The sequence below is a fragment of the Ambystoma mexicanum genome, chromosome 7q (assembly GCF_040938575.1).
Source record: "Ambystoma mexicanum isolate Mex_15411 chromosome 7q, UKY_AmexF1_1, whole genome shotgun sequence".
Lineage (NCBI taxonomy): Eukaryota > Metazoa > Chordata > Amphibia > Caudata > Ambystomatidae > Ambystoma > Ambystoma mexicanum.
The window spans coordinates 103,831,472-103,848,873 of NC_090941.1; positions in this window are offsets into that span (position 1 = coordinate 103,831,472).

Below are 17,402 nucleotides of genomic sequence, written 5' to 3' on the forward strand. Positions count from 1 at the left end.
GTCCTGAATGACTGTGTGGAGCAGGCCAGCATCAGTTGATTGGTGAATGCAATTTGGGAACATAGAAATCACAGGCACCTCAAAGCCCTCCAATGTGGCTGCCAACTCCAACTCACAACAGCAAGGCACCCCCCCAAACCCAGTGATCAGCCTCCTTCATCCCGATTGGGCAGGGCAGCCTTCTTCCGCCCAATCAGGACACTGGCAGGCTTTAGCCAGCCCCCGAATGAAGGCCCACATCTAAGGCCCTGTGTGAACTGTCCAGGCCTGGCTGGGGTCAGATGAACCCCCAGTTTATTGCTCAAACACAAACAATGCTGCAGCCTCCTGTGAACTTTCTGCTCCTGCATGAACTTAGACAACTGCACCTTGGGCCCCCCTTTCGGCGCTAAAGTGAGTGATGGCTGAACTGTCCTTTTCCGTCCTACAGCTATCACCTGAATCTCAACTGTGCCATTCCTATTCTGCCTTCTCCGTTGCGTTGACCTCCTCTTTTCATCACTGAACTCTGTGCTCTTCAATTGGTAATTTAATTTCATGGCGTGTTCATCCTTTTCCTCTCACATCCCTGTGTGCACTGCATTGAATATCTTTTTGAAAAATCAAATCTAGGTGGGTGTGCTTTACATCTCACATCCCCGTGTGCACTGCATGTTATTCCTTTTTATAAAATCAAATCTAGGTGGGTGTGCTTTACATCTCGCATTCCTGTGCGCACAGCATTGTATTGGTATGTATTGGTATGCAGCGCCTCTAGATATTTCCACGCTAACCTGGAGTGTCTTTTCCCTCTTGCAGATGGATGAGAAGTTCCGGAGACAGAGTTCCCCCAGAGCGGCTGGAGTTCAGGTAAGGGTTTGAAGCTCGTACAGTATTTAAAAATAAGCGAATATTTGCAGAATGCTTACAAATGCCTTTCTTCTGTTCTTTTCCCTTTTCCTTAGGAAGCGGCGTGCCGGGATGGGAATGACCCCACCGAAGATGCCCGCAGAACGGTATTACCCAAATTGTTCGAACACAATTGTTCGAATGACCCAATTGATCGAAAGTCAAGGGTCCAAATTGACCTTTGCACTATTGACCGTATATATATATATATAATATATATATATATACAGTGACAAAACTTTGTTAAAGGGACGTTATGGTTAAGTTGCGCTACTAAAAACCTATGAAATTCAGTGAAAAAAACTTTGTTAAAGGGACGTTATGGTTAAGTTGCGCTACTAAAAACCGATAAAATTCAGTGAAAAAACTTTGTTAAAGGGACGTTATGGTTCCAAGTAAAACCGAAAAACCCTTGAAATTCGCCAGTTATGGTAAGCTAAGCAACCATAACTCGCGCCACCACCATGCACTGCTAAGACTAACACCCAGGACATCAAAGATGACATCACAAATGTCATTGATGACATCACTGATGACATCACATGTGTATGTAGGACTTATCTTACCAGAAATAGTAAGTGTACTTCATTTTACTCATATATTTATAAACTTTCTGTATTAGATTAAAAAATATATTATCTTTTTTTTTTTCTCACAGAAATGTCTAGTACTCTGGAATGGCTAGAGGACAATTTCCCACATGAAGAAATGTCACAAGATAGTGAAACTAATGGTAAACACTTTATAATATAAACCATTTATTTATTATTTTTTTATATACATTTAACATATATATTATTATTTTGTACAGAGCATACCAGAATAGAAAAAACTTCAGAAAACCCTGTTATGGATAACAGTCTTCACAATATAGAAGAAAAAATGGATGTATTGTTGGCTAATTTTAATAATTTAAATACTTTTGTAGAAAATCATTTCAAACCAAAAACCTCGTACCATTGCCCCACATGTACTTGTCCCTCCTCACCATATCCCAGTCAATTATCCCCAAACCATCTCTATAATCCAAAACGTTTTGATGAGATTTCCATCCCTTCTTCACCTAATACCAATCATGTTGAAACCCCAAATTCTCCTGTTTTTGTTTCTGTTTCTGCCTCACCTTCTCTGTCATAAATTATTAATATATGTTAAATAAAGTTTAATTTTTATATTGTATTGTGAATAGTTTCCGTTTTTTTTTTTAAAACAATAAAAGTGTCCGCGGACCGTGCGAGTGTTCTGAAATGTTCGCACATAAACGAAAATGGAGGTGTCCTGAAGAACACCACACCTGTTCGTACTGTTCGCTAGCAAGTTGAAACTGTTCTAAGAACAGACGTGGTGTCCTGAAATGTTCGTAAAGAAACAAAAATTAAAGTGTTCTAAAGAACACTATATCTGTCCGTAATGTTCGCTATCAACTTAAAACTGTCCTAAGAACACAATTGGTGTCCTGAAATGTTCGTAAATAAACGAAAATGATGTGTCCTGAACAAGAGTACAACTGTTGGAAGTGTTCGCTAGCAACATGAAACTGTACTAAGAACACACGCGGTGTCCTGAATTGTTCGTAAACAAACAAAAATTAAAGTGTCCTAAAGAACACTATACCTGTCCGGTACTGTTCGCTAGCAAGTTCAAACTGTTCTAAGAACGCTATTGGTGTCCTGAAATGTTCGTACGTAAACGAAAATGGAGGTGTCCTGAAGAACACTATACCTGTTCGTAGTGTTCGCTACCCCATTGAAACTGTTCTAAGAACACAATTGGTGTCCTGAAATGTTCGTACATAAACTAAATTACACATGTCCTGAAGAACACTATATCTGTCCTTACTGTTCGCTACCAAGTTTAAACTGTTCTAAGAACACACGCGGTATCCTGAAATGTTTGTTTCACGTGTGACACACTTTTAATTACTTCAGAACCCGAACAGTGTCCGTAGGACATCAATGCGCATGCGCTAACCAATCTCTGTGCACTTGGTGTCCTGCAGACAGGCACTTCCTTCGCGGACTAGTTCGCAAACAGATCATATGACCGCGCCCACGCTCATCGTGTGTCCTGAAATGCGGACACTGTTCGTGTCCCCGAACAATTTAAAAGTACATTTTCAGTCCCACATAGCAATCTTGAGTTTATATATACCTTTTGAAACTTTCCGATCCTTTTTTTGTGTTCGATCTGTCCGCGGACAGTGCGCATGTCCGCGGACCGTGCACAAGCACCCCTATAAAAGACCACGCCCAAGAGCTTATTCCTATTGTGTTTCTGGCTATTTTTCAGAACACAGTGATTTTTGCTGCCACCTGCAGACTACACCATCATCGAGATGGCATCCTTGGCTGCTGAACTGCCACTTGGTGCTGCACCTGCTTCAGCACCATCCCCACCCCCTCCACCACCACCACCTCCCCAAGGGCCTGAAGAGGGGAACAGGAGTGAGGATACGGAGGAGGAAGAAGAGGATGATGAGAATGAGGTAGAGGAAATCCCTACTACCTGCACTAGGCGTGAGTCTTGGGTGTGGCGGTTATTTACGATTCATGGGAATGGTCCTAAGGCTCGTGCGAACCGTGTTACCTGCAATGAGTGCAAAATGATAGTCACGGGAAGCACGGTAAGTACAGCTTTGGGACCACTACTATGAAGCGACACCTGAAGTCATTTCACTCTAGGGCTATTCGCAGGGTAGTACCTTGCGAAGAACGTAGCAGGTTGATTTCCTCTACTTCATCCTCTGTTTCTGATCCTGTCACCACAAGGACCACCTCTGTGGGGCAGCGTCTTTCTCAAGCTGCCTCACAGGCCATACAGAATGCTGATGACCCTTACCTTTCGAGGGTCACAGTTGTATGTATGTACTGTGACACAGTACTCTGCAGGGGGGAGCGACTTCGGAGTGCTTTTGAGACTATCGTCTCAGAGCACGAGAAGACCTGCTCACTACCCAAATAAAACCCACTCTACATCTTCCTCTCTCAGCTCGCCCTTTCTTATCCCTGTGGTTGGTATCCCCCCTTTACCCTCCTTTACCCTCCTCTCCTAGTGTGTCGTGTCTGAAAAACCAAAAAAAATACAAAATTACAAAAATCAAAAAAAAATAAGGCTCTTTTCAGAGCCGCCTTTCCCAGTTAAAAAATAGAAGTGAAAATAAATGAAGCAGGGCTCTTTGTACTTTTTAGAAGTCCGCGGACAGTTCGCGAACATTAAAAAAATTGGGTTGCTACTCCATCACAAACATTGTAATTTTCTCTGGAAAGAAGTGGTGGCTCTGAAAAGAGCCTTTGGGTGGTGTTTGTAAGTCAAAAATTGTAAATGCTTAACATCTACTTCAAAATCGTTGTTGTAATTCCAAAAAAGGTCGCAATGCATTTTGTACATTTGTCAGAAAAATATGATTGCCAGCATAAGTAAGATGGACTCCATCTCTGCGAAAAATGTATGTACTACAAAACATAATATTTTCATTGTGAAAAGAAGACATGCCAAAATCTCTTAGAAAGCCACAAACAGCCTTATTAACATTGCACCTTGCTTTTTCCATTTGTGGACCAAATGAAGAAGAACGAAGCCACATTTGTCTCTGCGCAATCCGTGAAAATATCACTTGAGAATTAGGAAACATGTCCATAACCTTCCTAAGTCCTTCTTTCATAGCAAATTGCAAAAATATTCCAGTCACATGTCCTAAACTGTTCCCTCCACAATGAATTACAATTATGTCTGGATGTTGCTCTGTCTCCAAAGTAGCACATAGAGGTAGCAAGTCCAACCACTTCATTCCACGTACTCCATGCCAGTGTACTTCCACATGTGGGAATCCAAGATCTACAGCTACTCCACAGCTTTCTGCATGCACCTTCAACCAATGTATCCACGAATCTCCTAAAATCCAAACAATCTGTTTTCTGAAACACACAGCCATAGCTATCTTTTGTTCTCTCAGCAAAAAGAGTATCTGAGAAAATCTCTCCTGGCACAACACACCCACCAAACCTTCCTGACCAATCCCTTTCAGTGCTTATTCTCATTTGCATGACTTCTGAACCCAAAAATCCCCGGATGTAACTCCCGATGTCCGCGAACTACCGCCATGTCCGCGGACATATCGTAACATGAACAGCCCTTCTACCATTTCCACTACACTCTCTCTGCCATTCCCTCATTGGATGTACCTCAAAAATCACATGACCATGCACCAATCACATTCAAGACCTCTACATCTAACTGCATCATCATAGATCAGCACTGCAAATGTACTCTGAATCTCTCTGAGTACAAGTGTCATATCATTGGCAAGCAGCATCTACCAGAAATACTGAACAAGTCTACAAGATTTCTACTTGCAGCTCAATGCATATACATATGCATGAACACAAACTTCAGGTATGCATATTTTCTGTATAGTAGATGAACACATTTTCAAACAGACTTTTACCTTGTAAAATCTGTAAAATGAATTTACTGTACTTTTTTCAATTTCCTAAAATCAACTATCACTTGTAAACCTTTATACTTTTTACTTTCTTTATACACACACACTCAAATCATGTTAAACTAACATTTTTTAAATGAAATATATAGACTACATATATTCAAACAAAATTGCATGCAAACACAATCTATGTTTAAACCTTTATAAAAATATTTATACAATTTCATATTTTTTGTTTTTATTTATTTATTTACTTAATTACTTTAAATTAGACATGACATTGAGGCGCTATTACCTAGAACAGTTTACTTACAGAAATAGTGGTATTCACTAATATATTATAAATTTCACAAGACATAGTAAAGATATTTATTTTTTTGCTACAGTTAGTCATTCAATACAATTTGTTCATTAAGAACATATCATATGTACTGAACTGATGCAATGTATCTTATGTAAATAAATTAGTTCAATGGTTTTACAGAAGGCACTGAGGATTTCAATTAAAAAAATCAATATCTAAATTAAAAACAGTGCTATATACAAACAAAGTTACTAATCTGAAGCTTTTACAATTGCAGTGAAGACCAGTTTCCTGAAAAGAAGCAGCCGAATTCGAAGAAGAAAGAAAAACTAAGAAGTTACCTGTTAATTTAAAAAAAAAGTAAGTAAAATATCACCATAATATTTGTATTATTAATCAAATATACTATAACATTAATACGAGCTATTTTGGTTTCTAAAAATAGAGATTTTGTACCATTTTGTCAAAAAATGTCCATGTCTTAAACAGCGATTTACAGCCAGAATGGCCCAAAAATTTCTCTTTTTGGACACACAAATTAGCCAACTGAACCACTACAATTTTCATATTATAGAACAAACAACTGTTTTAATTGTATACATTAGATTTACTATTTATACTTTTCCACACCACTAGCTTACTTTTTTTTGTCATCTGAACCCCAATTTAGTAACACATAAATTCAAGAATACCTATCCCTACTAGTTTTAGTTCCCAATGCACAATCACACACCATTACATACATCTTTATCATCTTACTCAAACACTCATGCACACAGCACACATACATTCCAAAACACCCCAACCCATATCTTCTTTATTTTTTTAACAGACCCTAAAGAATGCCTACCAAAAGTCAAGTCCGTAGAAAGCAACGCAAAATTAGAGCAAATGAAAATAAAGGTGTCCAACATAAGCATCCATCTCTAGCAGAATTTGTAAAAAAAGTTGAAACAAAACAGCTAATACAATCATTTAGTGAAACACAAGAAGTTTCAAGTACAACAACTTCGCTTCCTCTATCAAAATGTAAAACAAACCAAAAAACAATTAACAGAAAATCAGCTATCAGTACAGATAAAACTATTTCTTCAAATTTTAATATAGTGCAAAGTAAGCATACCAAGAAAAGTATTTTAGCTAAAATATAACGTCACAAAGTCCTTCAAAATCTTATAAAAACAGGAGAGAAATCAGGTTCAAAGCTTAAAACCTATCGTAGGAAATTAATCTTAGAAGCATTGATGGACAGTGCAATTATTCTCAAAAGAAATTTATTTATTTTACTGTTAAACAAAATGAAACCACTAACAAAACTAATAACTAAATTACAAAAAAGACTTCTCAATAAGCGAAATGTCAACAGAAAGAACTTCTTAAGTATCTGCGGAGGTGAATGGAATCACACTACGAGCACAGAACCATATTTTAATGAAGAAGCGTACAAACAAAAGCAAACGAATACAATTGCCATAAATAGCAGTGGTCGAGGTTATGAAAAAGTGAATAATACCATAATGGAACAAGAAGTACTCCTTACAAAAATATGCCCTGTAAAACTTAGAATTACCCCTCCATTCAACTGAATCAGAACGTCTAGTGTACAAATGGCCATGCACGTCAATGTGTAACATTCCCAAACAATGTTTCAAATCTTTATGCCAATTCCTCAATAAATATGTAAAAAGCAAAGACAAAATCAAAATTAAATTACTGCAAAATATAGATACCTGTCCAGTGCGCAAGTACACAGGAATACAAGGACATTCATTGGCCTGCATTACAGGACCTACTTGTAAAACCACTTTCCATGATATCAAAAGGATATCAACACATCATTCAACTATAAGAAATCTAGTCTATAAACTGTATATGCTAAAATTCCTGCTTTAGCACTAGCAAAGTTAAATAACATCCTTCTACATGGTACAGCAAAAGACCTACTTGAAGAAATTCACTATATCCAGAAAAAATATTTTGGAAGTGAAAGCCATTTACAGAATGAAATAGCTTTAAACCAATTAAGCAACAATTCTACACATGGCAACCTTTTGCTAAACACATACAAAAAAGAAATACTAAAATTTAAAAGTACATCAGCTGAAGTACCAAACCATGTATGTGTATGTTGCCGTAGAATTTTCTATAAAAGTAACACAAAAACTGTGGACCTATCATACAAAATAGAAGACAATGAAGATTCTAAATGGTTTGAATTAGCTCTCTACCTTGTAGCAGAAAACACATATGAAATAACTGAGCCCTTAATACTTTGCAGTTATTGCACTAAAAAACTTGACAACAATCAAACTCCTTCACGTTCTATCACAAATAATTTGGAATTATACCCAGTACCAAAACCTCTACAACAACTTAATTTATATGAGAGAATCATAATTCAAACAGTACACCCATTTCAGGCAATAATACGCCTTCAACCAAAAACAGCAAAATTACCTCCCTCTGAATTGGTAAAAGGCATTCGTGGAAAAGTAGTTTATTTACCATTAAATCTAAAAGAAAATGTGCATACTCTAGGAGTGCAACGTCCAATGCAGCAATCTTTAATTATATTAGTAAATGGAATACCTACAAAAGACAAAAAAATATGGCAACAGCTGGTAGATTTATATAAAGTTAGACAAGCCTTCCAATATCTTAAAGAGAATAATGAATATTACAAAGAAATTAATATTGAAGAAAACTTGAAAGATACAACTGAAATAATTCAAGAAACATAAGAAGCTGGTCAATTTGAGCTACTAGATCCTGCTACAATATCAAATACTTTAGACCATTATACAATTCATCCTTTGCACTGTAATGACACCGTACAATATGTACTGGAAACTTACCAAATGCGTCAAACAAAAGGATCGCCAATCAGTATATGGGAAAAAAGTATAGAAGCACGTGCTTTTCCTCTACTCTTTCCTACTGGCAAAGGAGGAAGGTATGATGATAGACCTATTCAAATATCAGCTTCAGAATACCGCTCATTACGGATGTATTCTGAAGATCCCAGATTTAGACAAAATGTGGAATACATATTCCACCTACTCTTTGAAAGTGAACTAGCAACTTTATGTTACGGAGTTGCACACATATTAAATCAGGATCACACTTTCAAAATATGACAGCTACACAATTATTAGAGAAAGTGCAACGAAAGGATGAGGTTTTACAATCAAATATTACAAATCTATTAGCAAATATGCGTGGTACTAAAGAGTACTGGTTTCGACGTCATGGAGATGTACGTTGTATGATCAGAAACCTTGGCCCACCCACTTGGTTTGTTACATTAAGTTGTGCAGAATATGCATGGGAAGATTTACATGATTTCCTACGCATATCAAATAAAAACAAAACAAACATAGATATTCTAACACCTGGAGAACTTTGTTCTTTGGATCCTGTTAATGTTTCAAGATATTTTCACCATCGCTTCATTGCTATGCTACATTTTATTTGTAATAAAACTGTTCCTCCCCTTGGAGAAGTGCAACACTTCTTTTGGAGAAAAGAATACCAAGCCAGAGGAGCACCACATATCCACATGCTTTTATGGATTAAAGATGCTCCTAAATTTGGTCAAGACAGTGATGCCACTGTTTTACAGTTTATTGAAAAATATGTCACTTGTGAAATTCCATCAGAAGCCACAAATAGTGATCTTCGTGCACAAATTTTACAATTTCAAAGACACAAATGTGGAAAATATTGTCGTCGCAAATACAAAAACAAAGGCAAATACTACACCAAATGCCGATTTGGTTTCCCTAGACCAGTTACAAATACAGGTCAAGTAAACAACCTCATGTCTTCAGTTAGACATAGTGTTAAAGGAAAGTCACCTAAAAATACATATTACATAAAATGAAGAAGAAGAATATATCAATGATTATAATGCAATCATTGCCCACTTATGGAATGCAAACATAGATGTGCAGTACATTGCAGACAATTCTACTGCAGTTGCACGATATGTCACAGCATACTTAACTAAAGCAGAAAAGACAGAGCTCCAAGACCTCTGGAATGACCTGTCATCAGATAAAACAGTGTCTCAGAAATTATACAGCTTGGGCATAAAAATGCTCACCCATAGAGAATGTGGATCTTATGAAGCAGCTGATCGTTTAACTGGTACTTCATTGTATGGTAAATCTGAAAATATAGTATGGCTAAGTCTTGGTCCAGCTAAATCTAGAAAAAGAGTTCTAAAATCATATGAAGATATAGAAACAATAGCCAAACATGATCCCTACAGCCAAGACATTTTAAAAAACAATTTATTGGACACATACTACCCAAACAGAAGTAATACTTTGGAAAACATGTGTCTATACCAAATAGCCCAAAACTACACATACAAAAATAATATGAAACCCGATGAAAAAAAAGGTAAATATAGAGTGACAGACTGTGAAGGCAGCTTAGTTAAACTCACTAAACCAAATTTAATTAATCATATCAAATTGTCATTGAAGACTCCTCAACATAAAGAAGTATATTACATGTCCCTGCTACAACTCTTCAAACCATGGAGAAAAGAAGAACAATTACTAGATAACTATGACTCATATGAGGATGCTTTCAAAGCAAATGAAAGCACTATAACTGATGTAAACTTTACACAGTACAAAACAATGTTGCAAAATGAACAGCAACATGAAGAAGAACTCCAAGCCCAACTAGATAAGGATACTCCTGACAGTAGTCAACATTCTGTAACAGGAAGCCAAGAACCACTGGGAGAACCACTAATAACAAATGAGGCAGAATTAGCTATGATAGAAGTAGAAAACACCATGTGTCAGTATGAAGATAAGGAAGACTTAACTATACTACAATCAAAACTAAACAATGAGCAAAGTAGCATTTTTCAAGAAGTAACAAAACAAATTGCACAATTGACAAACAACAAACTGTCAGCTGTTGTCACTGCCCCCACAGGTTTAGCCGCCTACAACATAGGTGTTGTTACATTACACCGATTACTACTATTACCAGTAGAACACCAGAACAAATTAGACTATTACAAACTTTCTGCAGAAGCTGCAATGGAATTACGCAGAGTATTGAAACAAATGAAAATGCTACTGATAGATGAAGTGAGCATGGTCTCCAACCTGATGTTAGCTTTGATTCACCTCAGATTACAAGAAGTACTCAAAACAGACTATGAAGAGCTCTTTGCAGGAAAACACATTATTGTTTTTGGAGATCTGCTTCAACTAACACCAGTAAAAGGTGAACCTATTTTTAAAACATTAGGGCACAAACTCTGCTGTAAAACTGTTGGCAGCATTGGAAATGTCAACCTTTGGCAACATTTCCAATACAGAGAATTAACAGAAAACATGCGCCAATCTGCAGATCTAACTTATGCCAACATTTTAAAAAGTTTGAGAGTTGGTATACTTTCTAAAGAAGCAGAAGCAACATTGAAAACCCGGCACATTAATGCACTTTATGGCGATAATGCATGTGCTACAGATGTTATGGAACAATTAGCCCACAAAAATGTCAATTGTATGGCCTTAATGCCAACTCTTGCAAGCTGTCTCAAATTCAATGAAATAATGTTAAGTTAAGAAATGCAACCAATAATGGAAATTAGCGCCACAGACAAACTAGATGTACATGGTATGACACTACCCATGTGTGACCAAGCCACAACAAGACTAAATAATTTAGAAAAATCAATCTCAAACACAGCAGGCTTAGAAAAGATGTTAAAATTATCCTTAAATTGCAGAGTAATCCTTAAACGTAACCTTGACGTGGACCAAGGACTAGTTAATGGAGCACTGGGTACAGTTGTTGGCTTTCAAACATACCCACGTGACAACAAAATTCAGTTTGTCAATATACTCTTTGACAAACTTTCAGAAGTAAAACGGATAGGACGCTCAACAGCTAGATTCCTTCTCTTCAAAGATATGTATGTACGCAGAGAACAATTTTCTCTAACTCTTGCATACGCAGTCATGATTCATAAATCACAAGGTCTTACCCTAGGCAAAGCAATGATAGATATTGGTAACACAGTCTTTAAAGAAGGCATGAGCTACGTAGCACTATCACGCGTACGTACACTTGACGGTCTATTTCTAATCAACTTTGATGCAAGTAAAGTAAACGCTGATATTCCTTGCATTTTAGAATATAATAGACTTCGCTCACTATACACTCCCCATCTAAACACATATTGTGTTCCACAAAAACTAAAACGTTGTAAAAGAAAACTAAATCAAACAGAAATGCAACAGGACGTCACTGCAAATCCTCCAAAGAGAGTAAAAGAAACGAATACTTCATCAAGTACCACAAACAAAAAAGAATCAATTAGAGAAAGTAAACCAAGTACTTCTTTAAAGAAGGAAGACAAACTCCAAAAAAAACAGTTAGATACAGACCTACCTTGACCAGTTAAATTCGCAAATATAGTTGGTGTAAGTTGCTGTGCAAATGTAGCAATGAATATTCTATTTCAATTACCACCAATTGTTGACAACATTTACTTACACAGTACAGACCCATTGCGTTTGCAAATGTTAGTACTTCACAGAAATGCAGCAACCAATCCTGACAACACATATAGTGTTTTTGGAATAAAACGACAATTGGACTACTGTGCTGGATCGGTGAAATTCACTATAAACTCACAGGAAAATCCACAAGAATTTCTAATGTACTTACTACAAGTACTGGAAAACAAAAACATACCTATAAATGAAATCTTTCAGATTTCATACATGTGGAAACATACATGCACTCTCTGCAACAATGTGACACAAGAAGAAATCCCCAATGAACGCTTCATATATATATATCAATACCAAATTGTGAATCCATTCCATTTCAGCAACTTGTACAAAATGCAAACCATGGTAGATTATGCTCTACCTGCAATTCAGATAATCGCTCCACGTTAGTAATACAAACACATAGTAAATACGTAATACTAATGCTTCTACGTTACAATGCAGATGGTACCAAAAACAACTGCAAGCTGACTGGATTCACACATGGTCAAATATCACTTGGTAAGAAAACCTTCACAACAATAGGTATAATCTACCACGCAGGAGCCACAACCAATTCAGGGCACTACACTGCATATATAAAAAAGAAATGTGGATGGTCTGAATGTAATGATAGCACCATTACTCTAAAGCAGAGATTACCAGCAAATCTTACAAACGCTTATTTGATGTTCTTAAAACCAAAATTTGAAAAATAAACTGTATTTAAACCTTTAAGTAAATTTGTGTTAAAAAAATATAAACCACTAAAATATATTAAAAAAAATAGACAGTTAGAATACGCCAATTGGTATCTAACTGCTCCAAAATTTTATAATATCAAAACAAATGAAGAATCTGTTACTGCTCCAAAAACAATACAACAAAGCAAAGTATAAAGCATTAGCCAGAAACAACAAGTGAACACTGAAAACAAACAAACAAATAAACTGTAGCATAACAGAAAAAGTTTTTTTTTTAATCCAACATGGATTTTTTTTTTCTCCCACAGACCCAATGAAAAAATAAAAGTATATTGCTTATACAATGTAATAAGTCATTACAAAATACTAATACTAACATGCTATTTTCTTTTATCACAGAAATGAAGAAGAAAAACATGGACTCCCATTACTAGACCAAACAGTAAGTATGCAATAATAAGGACAACCATAGCAGCATATCACATCCATAGTATCTAATACCTTTGTTCCTTATACATTTGTTTTTCACCCAAAGTTATAAGCAAATATGAATGTGATATGCTGCGGTGGTTGTTGCCAGGGCATAGAGTCTTGGGTGCATGGCCAAATGGCCATGCACCCAAGACTCTATGCCCTGGCAACAACCACCGCAGCATATCACATCCATAGAGTCAAACATTTCAACTATGATCTATGGGAAACTTTTAATGTCCGCGAACAATGTGAGTGTTCTTAGAACACTTTGAACTTGCCAGCGAACAATACGGACACCGTTTTCAGGACACCCCCTACGAACATTTCAGAACAACGCAATAGTTCTTAGAACACTTTCAACTTAACAACGAACAATACGGACAGCGTCCTAAGGACACCCCCTACAAACATTCCAGGACACCGGGAGTGTTCTCAAAAACGTCTTCAGAACACCACCATTTTGTTTATTTGCGAACATTTCAGGACACCGCGGGTGTTCTTAGAACACATTCAACTTGACAGAGAACAATACGGACAGCGTCCTCAGGACACCCCCTACGAACACTCCCCGGACACCGCAAGTGTTCTTATAAGCGTCTTCAGAACACCACCATCTTGTTTATTTGCGAACATTTCAGGACACCGCAAGTGTTATTAGGACACATTCAACTTGACAGAGAACAATACGGACAGCGTCCTCAGGACACCCCCTACGAACATTCCAGGACACCGGGAGTGTTCTTAGAAGCGTCTTCAGAACACCACCATCTTGTTTATTTGCGAACATTTCAGGACACCGCGAGTGTTCTTAGGACACATTAAACTTGACAGAGAACAATAGGGACAGCGTCCTCAGGACACCCCCTAGGAACACTCCCCGGACACCGCGAGTGTTCTTAGAAGCGTCTTCAGAACACCACCATCTTGTTTATTTGCGAACATTTCAGGACACCGCGAGTGTTCTTAGGACACATTAAACTTGACAGAGAACAATAGGGACAGCGTCCTCAGGACACCCCCTAGGAACACTCCCCGGACACCGCAAGTGTTCTTAGAAGCGTCTTCAGAACACCCCCATTTTGTTTATTTGCGAACATTTCAGGACACCGCGAGTGTTCTTAGGACACATTCAACTTGACAGAGAACAATACGGACAGCGTCCTCAGGACACCCCCTACGAACACTCCCCGGACACCGCGAGTGTTCTTAGAAGCGTCTTCATAACACCACCGTCTTGTTTATTTGCGAACATTTCAGGACACCGCGAGTGTTCTTAGGACACATTCAACTTGACAGAGAACAATACGGACAGCGTCCTCAGGACACCCCCCTACGAACACTCCCCGGACACCGCGAGTGTTCTTTGAAGTGTCTTCAGAACACCCCCATTTTGTTTATTTGCGAACATTTCAGGACACCGCGAGTGTTCTTAGGACACATTCAACTTGACAGAGAACAATACGGACAGCGTCCTCAGGACACCCCCTACGAACACTCCCCGGACACCGCGAGTGTTCTTAGAAGCGTCTTCAGAACACCCCCCTTTTGTTTATTTGCGAACATTTCAGGACACCGCGGGTGTTCTTAGAACACATTCAACTTGACAGAGAACAATACGGACAGCGTCCTCAGGACACCCCCTACGAACATTTTAGGACACCGGGAGTGTTCTCAAAAACGTCTTCAGAACACCCCCATTTTGTTTATTTGCGAACATTTCAAGACACCGCGGGTGTTATTAGAACACATTCAACTTGACAGAGAACAAATTGGACAGCGTCCTCAGGACACCCCCTACGAACATTTTAGGACACCGGGAGTGTTCTCAAAAACGTCTTCAGAACACCCCCATTTTGTTTATTTGCGAACATTTCAAGACACCGCGGGTGTTCTTAGAACACATTCAACTTGACAGAGAACAATACGGACAGCGTCCTCAGGACACCCCCTACGAACACTCCCCGGACACCGCAAGTGTTCTTAGAACAGTTTCACTTTGCTTGCGAACAAAACCGACACATATTGAGTCCTTAGAACATCCCCTTGTCAGTTTATTTAGAACATTTCAGAACAACCGTGATGTTTGCAAACAAATCGAACACAAAAAGAACGTCTAACACATAAAAAACACAACTTTCATCCTATCTCATACACTCCCACCCTCCCCAAACACTCCTACACACCAACACACTCTACAAAATACACATTTCGAACAAAGTTTCACTGCGCTGTCCGCGGACGTCCGCGAATCCAAGATGGCGGGCGCTACCGAAAAATCTGACGCGCTTCACGCTCCACGCCGTCCAATCAGCGAACACGTTGCATGTCCACGAACATCACGCAAGATGATTGGCCAATCAGGACACTGTCCGCGTAGCGAACAGGGAAGTCCGTCCGCGAAGCGAACACAGATATCACTAATTTTTTTGCCTTACATTTTGGTCATTTTTAAAAAAACTACTGGACGGATTTACACCAAATTTGCAAAAGCACGCTTTTGGGACCAGGCCGCCGCTCCTGCCGCAAATTTGGTGTAAATTCGTCCAGCGGTTCGGGCTGTAGCCGTGCGCAAAGTTTTTTCCCATTCAGTCTATGGGAAAAAAAAAGTTTTGGGACCCCCCTATAACTTTTCCCCCCCTGGACGAATCCTCACCAAACTTTGCAAAAAAGTTCAGAGTGACCCAAATACTTTTTTTGCAAAGTTTGGTGAGGATCCGTACAGGGAGAGTGAAGTTATAAGCCACCCAAAAAGTGCTCTTCCTATGGAAACAGCAACTTAACCATAACTACATGGCCACTACCGTGGCCGTGTAATATATAATATATATATAATGGGGGGTTGCGGGGGGTTTCCCCCCGCAGATATGTAATAACAATTGACCTTCACAATTCGGTCAATTGTGCAAAGGTCAATTGTGATTCGAACAATTGTAGTTCGAACAATTCGTATACATCCCACAGAACAGAAAGAGCAATGACAGATGGGCTGAAACGCCTCAAGGTAAGGCTGTTCCTAACGGTGTTCTTGTTCTTGCAGAAGCTGAGCGCAGAAGAAAGATGCAGGCCTTCTGGAGACCGATCCGAACACGGTGAGTGTCACGCTGCAGGTGCAGAAAACGCAAAGCATGTTTCTCAGCCTGGGTGTGGCTTAAATAGTCTCTGGGTATCCCAGCTGCCTCTGGGCTGAACCACACCCAAAAGACTAGATCGGACATGCAGTTCTGGGAACCTAAATATGTGGGGGCATCCATCTTGTCCCCATGAATGCACTAAAAGTCCAATCCCCAATGTTATCCTATGGGAGTGAGCGAGTCTGGTGCCACAAGCGTCAAGTCTGACTCCAAGTGGGTCTTTGGAGGGATGGAGAGGCCCTTGAGGGCCATGTAGGTGATCGTGGCCTGGCTCCAGACTGACATCTTGGAGGGCTGGGGACATGAGGGGCAGGAATCATGACAGTCACCTGAGAAAAGATGGACAGGGACCAAGCTTCCGGAACGGAGTGATAAGTTGCAACCTGTTTGCAGAGATTCCCCACTTCAACCCAAGAAAGGAAGAAAGAACAGCAACAGGAAACACTGCAAGCTGAACACCCTATAGGGAAGAGAAGTATCACTGCCAGGGCTTAAGGCTCTTAGTTCATAGCGGAAGGCCGAACACTGTGTATGGAGGAGGGCACTGCATGATGTGGCCTAGCTGCAAGAGTATCACAAGGCACCAGGACTAGGGTTATAAATGTTTCTGTGAATATTAGGGGTCTTGTTACTGTTTATAAATGTTTTATTTGGGTGAAGGGTTCCCTTTTGCCTGTCTTAATTTGAATGAGCATCTCTCAGGTAAAGGGGGAAAATGTCCCCTTTGATGTAGGGGCTAAGTGTACCAGGGGTTAGGGGAATAGTTTACAAGGGACGGAACAATGGTCCTCATCACGATTCTGGCAGTAACCCTTAAATGCGGCGGTAATGCTATTACCGCCGCATTTAAGGGTCTGCCAGATCATGGCCTTGGTGGATTTCCCACCAGCTTTGAGCTGGGGGGGTTGGCGATAGGGCTAATAGCGC